The sequence below is a fragment of the Sitophilus oryzae genome, unplaced genomic scaffold (genome assembly GCF_002938485.1).
Source record: "Sitophilus oryzae breed Bouriz unplaced genomic scaffold, Soryzae_2.0 scaffold_1297_pilon_pilon, whole genome shotgun sequence".
NCBI lineage: Eukaryota > Metazoa > Arthropoda > Insecta > Coleoptera > Curculionidae > Sitophilus > Sitophilus oryzae.
The window spans coordinates 11,332,347-11,350,245 of NW_022145945.1; the positions used below are offsets into that span (position 1 = coordinate 11,332,347).

The 17,899-nt window shown below is 34.0% G+C and overlaps 1 protein-coding gene and 1 long non-coding RNA gene across 2 annotated transcripts in view; one reads left to right on the forward strand and one right to left on the reverse strand.

The window, feature by feature from the left end:
- Window positions 1-17,899, forward strand: part of LOC115874785 (nose resistant to fluoxetine protein 6-like) — an 89,021-nt gene that overhangs the window by 37,800 nt on the left and 33,322 nt on the right. The window lies entirely within an intron of this gene.
- Window positions 2-2,114, reverse strand: LOC115874786. Its single transcript, XR_004048902.1, has 2 exons — window positions 1,048-2,114; window positions 2-780 (listed from the first exon to the last, which is right to left on the reverse strand). It is a non-coding gene; the product is annotated as an uncharacterized LOC115874786 (long non-coding RNA).

Below are 17,899 nucleotides of genomic sequence, written 5' to 3' on the forward strand. Positions count from 1 at the left end.
CTTAACAATTATGACACAGGAGAGGATAGGCGACATGCCATGGCTCCTTGGTAAATTAGGGAGCTAAAATATTTTCTCAGATATAAAAGTTGGACCTTGTTCTGTGCTGAAGCCAGATCATTGGCTAAGACTGAATTCGTCTCCCGAAGAAGAATGTATCATCATCGAAGAGTCGAATGTTCTGTAGTCTCTTTGGATTGCCCTTCCCCCAACAAACTGCACAAATCGCTAGATTTGGTTATTTTCCTCTTCCTAGTTGCTGACCTTGTGTTCGATCTGTTATGAGATAGTGACACTTAAATAACGACTGTCCTGCTTTTTGAACGTACAGCCTTATAAATATAATGTGTGGGGGAGTTTTCCTGTTGAAATATATCGTTTTTTTTTTGAGGGTCTAAAATTTTTAGATTTATCACTTGAAATTCTTTTGTGAAATCTACTTCTACGATAACGAGACCGAGAACGTCATTTATAAAGGAATCCCTTTCACACGGAGAAGGGCATTCACTAAAATTAAAAAATTTTGTATCATTGAGACAACAACACTTCGGTTATTATAATATTATCTCGATAGCGAGCTCTGGAATATCTTAAAAAAGGAATCCCTCTCACACGGAGTAGAGGATTATCTAAAAGTACTAACCTTTGTCTCGCTATGAAAAGAACACTGGGAGAAGAACAGTCCGTGTTTATACAATATTCCTCATCCCTTTGTTTTCTCCTTTCCTCTAATCCCCACATTTCGGGATGTACTTCTATTTATTTCCATCCAATATTCGTCTAAAAATAAATATTCTAAAAGACTTACATGTAATACGTGTAATTAATTTTTCGATAAGGCTATCGATAACGTATAAAAGAAATCCCTCCCACACGGAGATGGGCATTCTCTAAAAGTACGAAATTTTGTCTCACTGGGAGATACAAATATTTGGCACCTAAATATATAAATAATATTCCCTTGAGAGTGAGATCTAAAATCTCATAAAAAAAGAAATCCATTCCAGAGATAGGCATTTTCTAAAAGTACAAAATTTTGTTTCATACCTTATTTCATTGCTGGGAGATAAAACACTTCGGCATTTATAGTACTCTGTTGATTGCGAGATCTAGAATCTCATATAATAGGAATCCCTCTCACGAAGAGAAGGGCATTCTCTGTAAGTACGAAACTTTGTCTCACGGAGAGGACAACAGTTCGATATATATATGTTATTCTCATTTTTTCTTTTTGTCTAATTCCATTGTTTCCTCCTTGCCTCTAATTTCCATATTTCGAAATTTGCTTTTACTTTAATTATTTCCATTCATTATTTAATTTCCTAAAAATAAGTATTATAAGATACTCACCGGTAATACGTGTAATTAATATCTCGATAGGGGATATCAACAATGACTTATAAAAGGAATCCCTCACACGGAGACGGCCATTCTCGAAAAATGAGAAATTTGACTCCCTGGGTGATACAACACTTCGGCACAACTTCGGTATTTATAATATTCTCTTGATAGAGAGATTTAGAACCTCATACAATAGGAATCCCCCTCACGAGGAGAAGGGCATTCTCTATAAATAGGAAACTTTGCGTCACTGGGAAAACAACAGTTCGATATTTATAATATTATTTGATAGCCAGATTTCTAACCTCATATAATAGGAATCCCTTTCACGAGGAGAAGGGCATTCTCTAAATAGGAAACTTTGTCTCACTGGGAGCACAACAGTTCGATATATACGATATTCTTATTGCTTTCTCCATTTGTCTACTTCCATTGTCTCCTCCTTGCCTCTAATTTCTACATTTAGAGATTTGCTTCCACTTCAATTATTTCCCTCCATTATTTAATTACCTGAAAATAAATATTATAAGATACTTACCTGTGATACCTGTAATTTATCTCTCGATAGTGGGATATCAATATTGACTTATAAAAGGAATCTCTCTCATATGGCCATCCTCTAAAAGTACGAAATTTGACTCACTCGGAGATGCAACACTTTGGCATTTATAATATTCTCTTGACTGCGAGATATAGAACCTTATATAAATGAGAATTCCTCTTACAAGGAGAAGGACATTCTTTACACGTACGAACTTTGTCTCACTGAGAGTACAACAGAAAAACGAAGTGGACGTAAATAACGGAATATTAGAATTAGATAAAAGAAGAAAACAATAAGAATATTATATATATATATATATATATATATATATATATATATATATATATATATATATATATATATATATATATATATATAATATTCTTATTGTTTTCTTCTTTTATCTAATTCTAATATTCCGTTATTTACGTCCACTTCGTTTTTCTCTAAAAATAAATATTATACAATACTTACATATTGTTCCTTGTGTTCTACCTAGCTGTAGAACACCGTATATTACATAGTAATATCCAAAATGAGTAGAGAATAAACAAAATGGCTTCATCGATCTACGACGAAGAAATCGGAGAGCTACGATCCGCACCGCACCGTGCACGAAAGACGAATGAATACCGACCGCCGCGCCAGGGCCGGCGCGGCCTCCTAGACTGGTAGCGGGAGGGAATTTAGCTTATAGCTTTAAAATTGTGCACGCAGGGACGGTACTACGTATAGAAAAATCAAGATAATACATTCGGACTGGACGCGAATATAATATATATTTCCTACGGCCACACACCCGCTTTACCCGACCCCTGAGAGCAACCCGAAAGTATAGCGTAATAGACTTTTAAGGGAAATGTGTTCTAGGTGACGTAGTTGTTACGTTACCACGCCCATCTTTTGCCTGATAAGAAGCAATAAAACGCAGATACGTAACTGTTTCCTAAATTTTCAAAACTTTATGACAAAACTTTGCTCACTGGGATATATACCTATTTATAAAATAGGTATTCTATAAAATGACGTCACTCTATGCGTAGGAATAATATTTCTGCTCCAGATGTTACCTATGTCAAATAGCTTAATTTAATATACAAGTAGCTGTATTAGCTGAGTGTCTGTGCAATCGTGGAACGTATTTTACATAGTTTTTTGCCGAAGACGTACTTATAAGGAGGACGCAGGCTGAATCGACTCCGACCGGTCGACTCGAGTACTACTACTAAGAGCTATCGACAGCTTTCGGTATATGTTCTTCTTGTTGTTCTAGTGCAAATCCATTAATGGATGTTTGCTACTGACATTTTCTATCGCTTCTCTGTTCCTGGCGGTGTTTATTAACGACTGTACATCGTGTCGGCCTATCCACTGTCGAACATTCCTCAGCCAAGACATTTTCTACCCCTCCGGCCTTCGATCTTGCCTTCGATTAACAGATGCAAGAATTTATATTTGGGGTTTCGCATTATGTGCTCCAGGTATGCGGTTTTTTGCTTCTTAATCAATTCAAACAATTCGTGCTGTTTGTTAACACGTGTCAGAACTTCTTCATTTGTTAACCTAGGCAGTCCAAGGTATCTTTAGAATTTTGCGATATAGCCACATCTCGAAAGCCTCTAGTTTATTAATGGTAGCTGCTTTCAATGTCCAACCTTTCATACCATAAAGGAGCACCGACCACACGTAACACTTTACGAATCTTAATTTAAGGTTAAGGTCAAAATCAGAACAGACAAGTACTTTTCGGAACCTCAAGAATGCCTGCCGAGCTTGTTCGATGCGACATTTAATTTCCTTGTCTGATGTCCAATCTTCGGAGAGCCAGATGCCCAAGTACTGAAATTTATCTACTCTTTCTATGAGCCTTGCATTACATGTTATAATGGAGTTTTTAAACACATCTATATACATAAACACATAAATGTAATTATCGGACTGCTCGACGTCAATCCCGCGCACTGCTTCAGATCCGTCGACTTGACGAAACGTCTGATGATTACATTTATTTCTATGTCGGTATACCTAAACCGAGACCTAAACCTGCCGATAGTTTTTAGTCGAGTCGACTGGTCCGAGTCGATTCAGTGTGCGTTCTTCTTTATTCGTCGTTTGCGTAGTAAGTCAATATTGCAAGATCAGAGATATGCATATCAAAGAAATCGGCAAGGAAAACTGGGATTTTCAACAACGAACGGTTTCATTTGTCGAAATGAGTTATATATAAACTATGAAAAATTGCGTTTAAACTAGTTTTATTTACTCCCGCACATATAGAAATATAAATATTCAATTATCCAATATTACGAATCACGTCCTCTTCATATTTTGTTTATAATTATTGTATTTTATAAATGGCATTTTAATTGTCTACATTCTAGCAAAATAATTTATTGACGAACATATAAATGTAATAGTAGATACACTTCAATAACCATTAGGATGGATTAACATAAAATTTATGATTATTATGTTATTGAATTACAAATTATAGATTACACATAAAATATTAACTTTGCATTTAATTTTATTCTATACCAGCAGGATTTTTAAAAGTGTTGCTGAAGATGATTGTGTCTTTTCCTTAGCTTAAGTTTTTTCAAATTGAAATCTTTCAGGGTTTACATTTTCATTTTGGGATCATTTAGGAACAATTTAAATACAAAACATTTTTGTTTTTTTTAATTGTGCATCTAAAAGAAAAATAATATACAGGGTGTTGCAAAATAGCGATATAGCATTTTAAATATTGCGAGGTTGGCGACGCCATAAAAAATACCCCGTATAAGATAATGGTAATTTTTTCTTCGCGGGTGTATTGCGTTATCGTTGTTGTTTAGGATTAAGTATTAATAAAGTTTTTAAATTCTAGTTTTTAACCACTTTTCGAATATAGTGTTTTTACCCGAAGTTTTAGTAAATATAAAATAGAATGGCAACCACCGGGTAGTGCAGGAAATAAAGAGTACTATTGCAGAATTTTAAGTTGACTTGAAATGTGTGTAGAAAAAAAGGGGGGGGGGTGTAATTTAAAAAAGCTTAAAACTAAAATTTTATCACAACTTTTTTTTGGGACATCCTGTATATCCTGGTAATTTATAAATCGATAATATTACCGGTAATATTGTGACGACTTTTTCTGTCATCACTCAAACAGAAAGAAAAAGGTATCCGTTGCTCAGGGTTAGAGGAGAGCTGGGTTCGTAGGTAAGGCTTGTGACCTGTGGTGACTTAATAATGTTGTTAAATAATAAAATAAAAGTAATAATGTATAGGCTGCAAAGATTCTAAAATTGATGTTAAGTATTCAAATAGTAATGGTCAAAGACAGTAAAAAGGGCGCCACTTACTTTGGGTATGAAAAGGTAAAGTAAGAAACCAGTAAGAAAATTTGATCATGAAATAGCTAAAATAAAATAATCAACAGCAATAAGGGTCTATTATGTTCATCAAGAATAAAATCAGATATAACTATCCTACGTTGAACATTTATTTAAAAACGAACACAATTATCAATCAGTTTAAACCCAGTTTCAATTATCCCAATGAAATCGTTAGTTGCTTTAAGTAAACTCAAATTTAGTTAAAGTTCTCTTCAGTATACTATACTACGTAATATATAAACAGGTGAAATTTATGTAAGTACCAATACGATGATGTTTCGAAACAAATCGTGTACAATAACCTTCAAAAATGAATCCGTGTTAGCGATTCTCACATAAAAGATCATACTGAAGTAAAACGTACCGTTAAGGACAAAGCATGACTTATAATGTTAACTAAAAGGTAAATTTTGACTATAATATATGGAATAAATGACAACAATTCACAGAGATATTCAAAATATTATCTCAAAGTAAAAAAAATTTAGGGAATACCTTGTGTGTTGAACTTAGAACTTATCTGTATTTTTTATTTTATTTTATGACGTAGTGAACAGGTAGGCAGGCAGTCTCCAGACTAACGGAAGTGGATGTAGACTCTTCGATAGTAGCAGGAGTCTTCGATATCAGTAGAATAAATGTAGAGTCATAAATACTGTCTCAAAAGTGGTTACTCATATGCCAATTACTTATACGTCAATTTCTTATACGCCAGTTACTCTATATAAAAAAAAAAACTCTCAGAACAGTCACCGAATACCAAAAAAAATAACTTACGGTCTGAAAATCAGCTGTACACATTCCAAAATATAGCCAAACTATATGCTGATCCAAACCAGTAATGCACAATCAAACATTATCAAAATAAATAAAAAACGGGAATAACTGAAATAAAATTTAGTTAGACATGGCGATACAAAATGGTAGATACACTTACTGTGATCTTATTCCAGGAAAAGGCCAAAAAACACGAACTAGGCTCTGAACAGTATATTCTACAGGATTTCAAATCTCCACTTTTGGATACCCGTGCCTTTACTGTTAGGAAAAGTGTTTCAGAAAGCCCTTTTTCTCTGAGATTCGTCGGACGCTGAACCACGCGTCTTTTTTTGATCTCAATCTCTCGGAAAAAGCCTCCTTTTCGCAAAACGGAAGTCTTCCAATTGACAGGTCATATGACCAAAGGCAATTAAGTGAACTCTATCGTCTATACTGAATGAAATTTGTTTTTATTATTTAACATTAATTAACATCTAGCGAATAGATGGCGCCAGCAATATTAAAATTTGGAATTTTATAAAAAGAAAAATAAAACGCTACAATATTACGTTATATTACGGCAACATTGGTAATTTATAAAAAAACAGCCTTTTATATAATTTTTTTTTCAAAAGTGTAAAATCATAAAATCATTGCAAAAAAAGACGAGAACGTTTTTTAAACTAGTCAGAGTCAGAGTGGCCTATGTTACAATATATAATACCTATGTAATAGAGTAGATAATGGCAGATTACAGTTGAGGGTTGGAACCCTAGATAATGGCAAATCATCCTCAATGTGGTTCACATCCTCAATTCTGCTTCTTCTTTCTCTTTCGATAATTGAGTCAAGTATATTACTTCGAAATCGATATCCTCTTCTACCATTTCTTTTTCAGCTGCTTCTAATATTCTTGGATGTTCTTTTCTATTTAGTAAATTATAATTGTAGGCAATATAAGCAGTAAGTTTTCCGCGGTAAGTACATGTTTCTTCTGATAAACAAATTCATAAGTACTAAAGATTCTTTCGGTTGCGGCTATTGGCGATGATACATTTCAAATGTCTACAGCCAACATGCTTATTTTAGAGCTGGGAAAAAAATAATATTTCCAATGTTACCAATCTTGCGGTAATATTACGTAATATTACCAAAATTGCCGGTAATATTACCCTTTACATCACTAATACGACAACATATTTTTAGGATATGCCTCTTTATAAACAATGCTGCATTTGTATAAAACTTTTTTTCGAATCTTCGACAACGACGCTGATAGTAGACTTCCTTGCACTAATGGGCTACCCGGGCTACCCCGTATGTACCTATTTATTTCTTCGTATTGGCGGTTAGTTGGACACTGTTAGCTGTGCCCTTTAGGTTCAGCGATCACTGTAAAAAACAATATCAAACTAAAAAAACCTTACAGAAAACTGGAAATTTTCCGTCATATATAAATAATACAGAAAGACAATTTAAGAGCATTTTAAACCCATTTATTCAAAATAGGTAACCTTTGGATTTAAATTGGTTTGACTTAATTGACTCAATTACTACGAAGAAAATCTTTTTTATCTTAATATAGTCAGAACAAAGTTAGGTGTAGATATATGACGCATTGTCCAGCCTATTTGCATCAATCTAAAAACAACACAATAATTAAATCGAATATACAATTAAATGAAATATCTCATAATTAAGTCAGCGTATTCATATTTTATTTAAATATGTTTTTGTTACATATATTATTATTTTAATACTTATTTAATTAGGGCAAATGTAGAAAAACAACAACAGTTTATTACGCCTTTAAATTATTAATGGAAAGGGAGGATAAATAATCGTGTTATAAATAAATAATACCACAAACGTAATATAAAAAAAAATCGGTAAAAAAACTTTTAAGTTAAACGGTTTTATCTTATGTGCACTGAAAACTAGAAAATAATAATAACAATTAGGTATTTTGAACTTCTAGTTCAGAAATATTTTAGTACTAGGCAGAATAGCTTTTAGGCATATTAGACTAAAATAAAAACGTGGGGCCCCTCTGAAATCCTACCTATGGCAAAGCATATCTTTATACTTTGGTAGATCATGAGCTCGGCGTTCGCTGGTGAAGACGCCACGGCTAGTTATTGATTGTCAAAATCTCCAGTTACGATTATAGTAAGTCGATGCAATCCACACTTAGTATAGAAGAAAGTATTACAGCAATAGTTAATGGGCCCCACGTTTTTATTTTAGTCTAATATGCCTAAAAGCTATTCTGCCTAGTACTAAAATATTTCTGAACTAGAAGTTCAAAATACCTAATTGTTATTATTATTTTCTAGTTTTCAGAGCACATAAGATAAAACCGTTTAACTTAGAAGTTTTTTTACCGATTTTTTATTTTCTAGTTTTTAGTATTTAACGGAAATGCCTACCGAATATTCCTCATTCTATTTAATTCATTTAGTGCATCATTATTACATGGTTTTTTACCTGATAATTTATTACAATCTGACGCTCAGGTGTTTCTGACGCTAACAACTCTCTCTGTCTGTCGCGTTCTGATGCTAGCCTAGACTCATGACGCTCCGGTGTTTCTGACGCTAACAACTCTCTTTGTCTTTCTCGTTGTGATGCCAGCCTAGACTCATGACGCTCAGGTGTTTCTGCCGCTAACAACTCTCTCTGTCTGTCACGTTGTGATGCTAGCCTGGACTCATGACGCTCTGGTGTTTCTGACTCTACCAGCTGCCTTTGTCTCTCACGTTGTGCTATTAACCTGGCATCATGTTGCTCAGGTGTTTCTGTTGCTAACCGTTCTCTTCGTTTCTGTAGTCGACTATAGGTTTCATTTTCACTTTCTTTTGCACGTTTCGTTCTATACTTTTCTTTCGCCTTTTCGAGCCTTCTTTTTCGTTGTGTAGCAGTTTCGTTTTTATTTTTGTTTGTTTTTTTTATTTATTGTTTCCATGTTGTTCCCACGAGTAATGGACATTTTATAGGCTATAATATACAACAAGAGGCGCCCAATCTTGAGGGGAAAACGCTTGCGACATTACATTTTTAGCCACCCTAATGCCATACAGTCCTCAGCACGTTTTAACCTATTACCTTAACTTGGGTGGTAAAGCTACCGCTAAGTACGTAGGTACATCTAATCACCTATTTGTTTTTATCTGTCCTTCTAACGTCACACAATCTTGGACACAACTGTTCTGGACACGACTACTCATGCCCTCACCTAATACGCCATTTTGTAACGACGTCCATCTTCGATTTTAAATTTTGTCATAATCACAGTATTCTACTAGTGTAGCCCTTTCATTTGATACCCATATTGAGGGGATTGTGGAAAAATATGACATCCGCCATTTTGTACCGGCGGCCATCTTAGATTTACAATGTTATTGATATTACTATATTGTATTGTCATCGGAACTAAAGGTGTGTACCAAATTTCAGATCAATCTGACAACAGGAAGGTACTTAAATTTCAATTTCTAATTTTGACCCAAATAAACACACAAATAAATAAATACCGTACGGGTCGAGCTAAATAAAACCGTTTAAAAATATATGTACAGGGTGGGTCAAATTCGAAGCTTTTAAAGGGACACACCCATTTCTATAGGAGATAGACGGAAACTAATTTCGGTGTCTGGAGCTCAATTTCTATCAAAAATATGATGGTGAAAACGGCACATCGATATCTGTTACCGTTTCTGAGTTACGGGGTGTGTTTTTCAAAAATGTGCATTTTTAACAAATCGCTGTAACTATTTTACTATGGAAAATTTTGTATTTTTATGAAAACATTTCCAAAGCATCTTTTATGTAGAATTTAATAGTTTAAGTATAATTTTTTTAAAATTAATAATTTAAGAGTTATCAACAAATTTTTTATTTGGTACACCTTTTTCACCAAATAAAAAAAAAGAAAAAAAAACCTTTTTCACCAAATGGGGTGCAATTTTAGCTCGCCTCCCCGTGTTGCACCCTGGGTAACTCTAAAGAGCTAAAACAGTTGGCGACCAGTCTATCCTAGCGATCTCCTGGTCATTCAAGCATGCAAGAGCAAGACAACTATATCCGTAAAGGTCCTTCTCAGGATCTATTGACGAGGAAACTCGGGCCTTAAGTCCGAATTTGCCAACTAAATGTAGAAGGAATCAGCAAGGCAAAATGCGATTTTCTTTCGAAATTTCTTCTTGACAATAACATTGATGTCTTATTACTCCAAGAAACCCATACTAAATCTGATGATGAGATCTTAAAAAGGGGAAGAATAAACGGTTTTGAAATACTGGGAGCCACACACAGTCAATTTTACGGTACTGCGACATACATTCGAAGGAACATTGAACACGCACATCTCATTGCTGCTACAACAGACAACAGCATCCATACCGTCATTATTAAAGTTGAAGAAACAACCATTGTCAATGTATTTAAACCACCAAATCAACCGTGGCCTACATACATTCTCCCAGCCTTGAATCATCCAACAATATTCGCGGGAGATTTTAATAGCCACCACGAGCAGTGGAACTATACTGGTAATGATGAAAATGGCATTGTTTTAGCAGACTGGGCGGAAGTTAACAACCTTCACACACCCCCCTGATTTTCGATGCCAAAGATAAGGGTACTTTTCGATCTGCTGCCTGGAGAAGAGACTACAATCTAGACCTCTGCTTAGTTACTAGTAACCATACCGGTGTTCCATTGCCAGTCGAAAGAAAAGTTGCCGGTGACTTCCCCCACAGCCAACATAGATCAGTGATCCTGAATGTGGGTGTATCAATCCCTGTGGTCAGATCCACACCTCGTCCTAGATGGAACTTTAAGAAAGGTAATTGGGACCAATAGGCACAAAAATTAGACCAATGTATCCGCTTTATACCACCTGAACCAGAAAACTATAATCGTTTCATCGGGGCCGTAATTTTAGCAGCGAATAAATACATTCCTAGGGGGTATAGAAAAGAATACATACCGGGCTGGAACGAACACAGTGAACATCTATACGAGGAATTCAAAGAGAGTGGAGATCAAGAAGTTGCAGATAACCTCCTCCATAGTCTAGACACTGCTAGAAGAGACCGCTGGATTGAAACAGTGGAAAACACAGACTTCCATCGATCTAGTAGGAAGGCCTGGACCCTTCTACGTAATTTAGGAGGTTCAACAAGACAAAATAGGCCAAGCTCTCAAATATCAGCTAATCAAATTGCAAATTATATAGCTGAGACATCTAGGTCTCGACGTGATAAGGAGCACACAATTGAGATTAAGAGGAAATTGAAGGAGTTAAGAACAACCACTCCCCATATCTCGGAATATTCACAGCCCTTCGAAATTGAAGACATAGTCACAGCTATTAAAAACATCAAGCCGAACAAAGCTCCTGGATATGACAACATTCATCCAGAATTCCTTATTTACGCTGGAAACCCTGCCCTCAAGTGGCTTTGTAGTTTCTTCTCGAGAATTTTATCAACCGGCAACATTCCAAAGGAATTAAAGAAAACTAAAATAATAGCTGTGTTAAAACCAGGAAAATCTAAAGATCAACCTCAGAATTATCGACCCATAGCCCTTCTTAGTTGTACCTATAAGCTCCTAGAACGACTTATTTTCAATAGAATAAAGGATAGTATCTTAGACCATATTCCAGTTGAACAGGCAGGTTTCATTCCTAAACGCAGTTGCTGTGACCAAGTCCTAGCACTTACATCTCACATTGAAGGAAATTTCCAACTTAAGCTTAAAACTTCCATAGCTTTTGTCGATTTAACAGCCGCTTACGACACAGTCTGGATAGATGGTATGGTTTATAAATTACTTAAAGCACTTCCTTGTCAAACTATAGCTCGAGTTATCAACAACATGCTAAGTAACCGATATATCCAAGTATTTCAGGGAGAGAGCACAAGTAAACCTAAAAAACATAACAACGGCTTACCCCAAGGCTCCGTTCTCGCCCCTCTCTTATTCAACTTATACATCTCTGACCTACCAGATACGCAATCTAGAAAATTTTGTTTTACGAGACGATATAGCCATAGCAACGGAATATGAATCGCTATATCAAACCCAAGAAACGCTTACAAAGGATCTCGCATCCTTGAATGCCTATTTTATAAAATGGAGACTTCAACCCAATGCAAATAAGACAGAAGTGGCTACCTTCCATCTTAATAACAAGCTGGCGAATACTGAAATAAGCGTCCAGTTTGGTAGCACCACTCTGAGTAATAACAAATATCCAAAATATCTGGGGATTACTCTAGACCGTACACTCTCATTTCGAAGAAAACACCTAGAAAATGTTGCTGGGAAAATCAGAACACGAAACAACATTATACAAAAACTTTGTGGTACTTCGTGGGGTGCAAAAGCAACAATACTTCGGATCTCCGCCCTTGGTCTGGTATTCAGTGTGGCAGAGTATTGTGCACCCCTGTGGTTGAATAGCCACCACACAAATCTCGTAGACAGACAGCTGAACAACACCATGCGGCTGATTACAGGGACAATCAGATGCACACCTAGTTACTGGCTTCCAGTTCTGAGTAACATCCTACCTCCAAATCTACGCAGAAACGAGGCTCTTCTTAGAGAATTTGATAAAATAATAGCTACCCCAACGCTACCTGTTCATAAAACACTTCCTGCTTTACAGGTGAATAGACTTAAGTCGAGGAATCCACCTTTGCGAACAGCTGAACAACTAAAAAGCAGTAACTACAATTCTCGAGAACAGTGGCTTCAGTTATGGAGAGAAATGGCCAATGCGCATCTATTTTCCTGGTTCAAACGTAACTATTGCCAGACACCGGGTACCGATCTAAACCGGAAAACATGGTCAACTTTGAATAGGATACGCTCTGGCCATGGAAGATGTGCGGATTCCCTTTATAAGTGGGGAAAAATACCTTCCCCAGAACGTTGAACTTATCAGCCAATTTCGAGAATAATTGAATTACCAGCCAAGATCCCAGCAGTTGGCCATCGAGGCCGCTGAGCTTAGTGCCTATAGATTTCTTTTTTTCTAGACCTTTGCGGAAGAATAAAGGTTTTTATTTTAAAATTGCCCGTATAATCTAGATAACAATTAGAAGTACTTAACGGTTATGCGAGGGTAACTTTCATCCCCACTGAGTTAATGAATTCCGCGAGAAATGTTCCAAAACGTTCCCGTCTGTCCATAACAAAAGACGGTCGACATGTCGAACTGTAGCAAAATCTCATGTCTTGGTTTGCTATTAATTGTTATTGTCATGAGACATAGTTTAAACATGTTGATGTTGTTAAATATGATTTAAATTGTTATAAAATTCTGCATCTCTCATTGCAAATATTATTTTCGTAATAGCAGTTAGCTATTACAAGGAAGAATTTTTTTGTATTACAGCCGGCGCAGTTTAAAGCCTACTTATTCAAAGTGGGCGAATTTTTAAAAACTCTATATCTCGAAGGGGAATCAAGCAAAATATCATAAATATATAAAAATGTTATATCATAAATACATAAAATATAAGTATGCTATATTTTTGGAAAGGTAATTTTAAATTCTTTTAAATGAATTAAAAATATACAGGGTGTCCAATATAAAAATTCAAATTTTTTGTTGATAATTCTTAAATTATTAATTTTAAAAAAATTATACTTAAACCTTTAAATTCTACGTAAAAAGGTGCTTTGGAAATGTTTTCATAAAAATAAAAAATTTTCCATAGCAAAAAAGTTACAGCGATTTGTTAAAAATGCACATATCTGAAAAACACCCCGTAACTCCGAAACGGTAACAGATATCGATGTGCGGTTTTCACCATCATATTTTTGATAAAATTGAGCTCCAGACACCGATATTAGTTTTCGTCTATCACCTATAGAAAAGGGCGTTTCCCTTTAAAAGCCTCCAATTTGACCCACCATGTACAGGGACATCATTTTAAGTGTCTCACTCGATTTATAATTTTCCTGTTTGGTATTTAAAAATAGTAGAAAGATTTCCTAATGTAATTTTTCGCGAGGATGCCGATTCTCTACACCAACATTTTTTAAAACGTCAATTTTGACAGATACGACGCCATCTTGATTTTTTTTAAATGGAAACCCCCACATATTTTAGCATGGTCCGGTAGACATATTTTAGCTAATTTCAAAAATATATAGTTTAGTATACTTTGCACTTACCGTTTTCGATATACAGTGGCTTAAAAAATGAATTGTTCCAGAATCATTTTAAGTGTCTCACCCAATTTAAAATTTTCCTCTTCTCTATTTTAAGATAGTAAAAAGATATTTCAATGTAATTTTTCGCGAGGATGCCGATTTTCTACATTAAAATTTTTTACAACGTCAATTTTGACAGATACGACGCCATCTTGATTTTTTTTAAATGGAAACCCCCACATATTTTAGCATGGTCCGGTAGACATATTTAGCTAATTTCAAAAATATATAGTTTAGTATACTTTGCACTTACCGTTTTCGATATACAGTGGATTTAAAAATGAATTGTTCCAGAATCATTTTAAGTGTCTCACCCAATTTAAAATTTTCCTTTTCTATTTTAAGATAGTAAAAAGATATTTTAATGTAATTTTTCGCGAGGATGCCGATTTTCTACATTAAAATTTTTTACAACGTCAATTTTGACAGATACGACGCCATCTTTTTTATTTTTTAAATGAAAACCCCATCAAATCTTAACACCGCCCGGTAGACAAACTTTAGCGAATTTCAAAAATATATAGTTTAGTATACTTTGCACTTACCGTTTTCGATATACAGTGGATTAAAAAATGAATTGTTCCAGAATCATTTTAAGTGTCTCACCCAATTTAAAATTTTCCTCTTTTCTATTTTAAGATAGTAAAAAGATATTTTAATGTAATTTTTCGCGAGGATGCCGATTTTCTACATTAAAATTTTTTACAACGTCAATTTTGACAGATACGACGCCATCTTGATTTTTTTTTAAATGGAAACCACATCAAATTTTAACACCGCCCGGTAGACAAATTTTAGCTAATTTCAAAAATATATAGTTAGTATACTTTGCATTTACCGTTTTCTATATACAGGGGGTTGAAATCAAGAATTCCTCTAATTTTTATGTATTTGAATATGAATGCCATTCACTTACAACCGAGTGGCATTTGTATCCAAATGCATGAAATTTACGTAAATTGAGCTATCTTATGATAAATGAGCAATTTAAAACTAAATTTTCATTTTTTTTATATACAGGGTGGTCCGAACTGTATTCCGGAAACTTCGGCAGCATACTCTGCAGATAAAAATAAGTAAAAAAGTTCGTATAAATATATGTGCTACAATACTTAGTTTCGGAGATACAGGGTGTATTCTATATATATATATATATGTATTGTATTATTATATACAGGTATTTCGATTTTTTCCAAATAATTTCTGAAGTAACGTCAATTTTTGGCTGAAAATTCGTGTTTGGGAGTTTTTTGACATGAGAAACTTGATTTTGATGTCAATATGACTCTTATTTGTACGGGGCGCCACCTACATGTGTTTTAACTGTTTTGAGAAGTAATAACTTTTCGCCCATACCTGTACTGAGTGAAAAAATATACATTTTCTTGACTTTTTACGTAAAAAATGTCTCTTGGTAAAAATCGCTACGAGCAACCTTTCTCAAGATGTTTCGAATGGAAATAGTCACTACATGTCATTATTGACAAAAAAATAAACACGTTGAGTAGATAGATATTTGGCTGAAATAATAAATGTGGGAAATTTTTATTTTTTTAAATTAATTATAAATTTTTCTGCGGAAAAATGATGATAAAACAGTTTCTGTTGAACTTTTGGCAAAAAAACATTTCAGATTTATGATTTCAGTCTAGTAACTATTTAGTCCACATGTTTAATTTATGTTAATGATGACAGGTATTGATAATTTCCATTCCCAATACCTCGAGAACCATTACTCGTAACAATTTTTACCAACAGATCTTTTTTACGTAAAAATTGTTATAAATGAATATTTTTTCACTCAGTAGTTTTATAGTACGTATACTCAAACGTACGGACGAAAAGTTATTACTCTTCAATACAGTTAAAACACGTGTATGTGGCGCCCCCTAGAAATTAGATTTATATTGACATCAAAATCAAATTTCTCATATCAAAAATCTCCCAGACATCAATTTTCATCAAAGTATTAACGTTAGTTCACAAATTATTTGGAAAAAATCGAAATAAAAATGATACTTCTACACCCTGTATCTCCGAAACTAAGCATGTTAGAACATTTATACGAACTTTTTTACTTATTTCTTATTTTTATCTGCAAAATATGCTGCCAAAGTTTTCGGAATCACCCCGTATGTAAAGGTCATATTTAAGAAGAATCAAAGTATAAATAAATAAAAAAAATTAAGCGTCGTAATTGTCAAATTTGACATTTTCAAGAATTTTAAAATTCGAAAATTGTAAACTGGATGAGTCACTTAAAATAATTCTAAAGATTTAATTTTTAAATGCACTGTATATCGAAAACGGTAAGTGCAAAGTATACTTTACTATTTTTGAAATTAGCTAAAATATGTCTACCGGACCATGCTAAAATATGTGGGGGTTTCCATTTAAAAAAAATCAAGATGGCGTCGTATCTGTCAAAATTGACGTTGTAAAAAATGTTAATGTAGAAAATCAGCATCCTCACGAAAAATTACATTAAAATATCTTTTTACTATCTTAAAATAGAAAAGAGGAAAATTTTAAATTAGGTGAGACACTTAAAATGATTCTGGAACAATTCATTTTTAAATCCACTGTATATCGAAAACGGTAAGTGCAAAGTATACTAAACTATATATTTTTGAAATTAGCTAAAATATGTCTACCGGACCATGCTAAAATATGTGGGGGTTTCCATTTAAAAAAAATCAAGATGGCGTCGTATCTGTCAAAATTGACGTTGTAAAATATGTTAATGTAGAAAATCAGCATCCTCACGAAAAATTACATTAAAATATCTTTTTACTATCTTAAAATAGAAAAGAGGAAAATTTTAAATTAGGTGAGACACTTAAAATGATTCTGGAACAATTCATTTTAAAATCCACTGTATATCGAAAACGGTAAGTGCAAAGTATACTAAACTATATATTTTTGAAATTAGCTAAAATATGTCTACCGGACCATGCTAAAATATGTGGGGGTTTCCATTTAAAAAAAATCAAGATGGCGCCGTATCTGTCAAAATTGACGTTAATTAAAAATTACATTAGAAAATATTTCTACTATCTTTAAATACCAAACAGGAAAATTATAAATCGAGTGAGACACTTAAAATGATGTCCCTGTACAGTCACCGGCACGAAAAATGGGCACCTTAAAATTTTGATGTATTTTAAATTTTTACATATTGTGTTCTAGTGGACTGAATATGATGATCTTTTAAGCAATTTGTAACTATATTATTTGACTTTTTAGTATCTCTTTCTAAAATAAAAATGAAAATTCACATCTGTCAAGTATACGAGGGAACACAAAATGTTGTTAATCTGGTTAAAGTTCGGAACACTCTGTGGAATATGTTAAAAAAGCAAGGGATTTAAAATTTATTTTATCATCTAGGTGCATCTTTTCTCGACAGTTTATTTTTTGGTTCATCTCAATAGCTTTATTTGTTTTGGAGATATTTCCTTTTGAAGAAGACACTAACATTTTTTCGCAATTTTTACTTTAAAACCATGTCTTTGCTTATAGTCACAGTCAACACAGACTTATGAAATAGTGTTTATGATTTATGTAATGTCACTGTTATTGAAAAATTATGTTATTATTGTCTGTTGGCTGTTGGGCACTTACTCTATCAGAGATG